The sequence below is a fragment of the Zerene cesonia genome, chromosome 14 (genome assembly GCF_012273895.1).
Source record: "Zerene cesonia ecotype Mississippi chromosome 14, Zerene_cesonia_1.1, whole genome shotgun sequence".
In the NCBI taxonomy this organism is placed as follows: domain Eukaryota; kingdom Metazoa; phylum Arthropoda; class Insecta; order Lepidoptera; family Pieridae; genus Zerene; species Zerene cesonia.
In genome coordinates this window covers 2,613,663-2,614,859 of record NC_052115.1, presented here as the reverse complement: position 1 = coordinate 2,614,859, position 1,197 = coordinate 2,613,663, and positions in this window count along the sequence as shown.

Sequence of the window (1,197 nt, the reverse complement as noted above, 5' to 3'; positions counted from 1 at the left end):
CCAGCTGTTGAATTAGAATCAGTTGAACCGGTCCCATCTAATTCTGAAGAATCTTCTATGGCATTTGAGTGTGTTGATAAATCCCCTTAAGATATTTTACTTTGAAACGCATGCGCATGGGATCTTACTCTATTCTATCATATACTATAATATAGTATTCTTTGAATGTTTATCAGATATTTGGAACATGGTTTAAATTTGTGTTTGATTTCACGCGAGTATTATACATTTAGAAATTAAAAAACTTTTTAACGGATTTTAAACGTGACACCGTCTCCCCGTGACCACGCTCGCTGTAAAGTGTTCGAAACGTCGGGCTAAAAATATAATGCATAAATCACGTTCAAAATCCGTTAAAAAGTTTTTATTTTCTAATCGTTCAAATTTTCAAAATTTTTATACGCTGTTGTGAAGTCGTTTTTATAGGCCACTAAGTGCTTGACCGCGATCTTGCCTGATGGTATGCTACGTCGTGGCGTAAGATTGAGCCCGCTTCCCTAGAAGCGACCCGCTCTACTCTTCAAGAATACTCAATTGTAGTCATCGGGAACACATTTTTAGGAAGCATGTTCCAGCTTCCTTTGCGATTCGAATAAACAAAAAAGATAAAAAGTGTCAATATATACTTACTGCAGAATATTCCCTAAGAAAGATAAATACATTATGCCTTAATTAGCGTGTAGCAAAATGTACGAGTAATTTAATATTGTGAAGTACCTACGTGTAAAATGAATACACGATTAACAAATTAAATGATAAGATTATTATAGATTTAAAATTGTATTATTAGTCCATTGAAATGTTATATTTTAAAGATCTCAGCGTGCGTTTCTCAGAGGTTGCAATTGTAAACGTATAGGGAGGGTAAGTAGTAGTTTAACTTTAAGTTTGTGGAGTTGCCGTCCTTTCCATGTTGCCGCCATCTTGAAAAAAAAAAATTTTACGCTTATCTCTTAAACTATCAATCCTACAGAAAAATTCTCAAAACTTTATCCGTAGCAAATAGAATTGTCTACAACTAAAGGCTGCCATCGATTTTGTTTGGATGTAAGTTATTTAATTATAAAAAACAGTTCCTAGGTATTTGGTATCTCTGGTAGGTATAGAACGCAATAAATTTTATCTTCATTTACAGTATTGGGTAAATGGATAGCGCCTTATAAATTTGTAGTTTTATTGTTTTATTGTTGATATTTT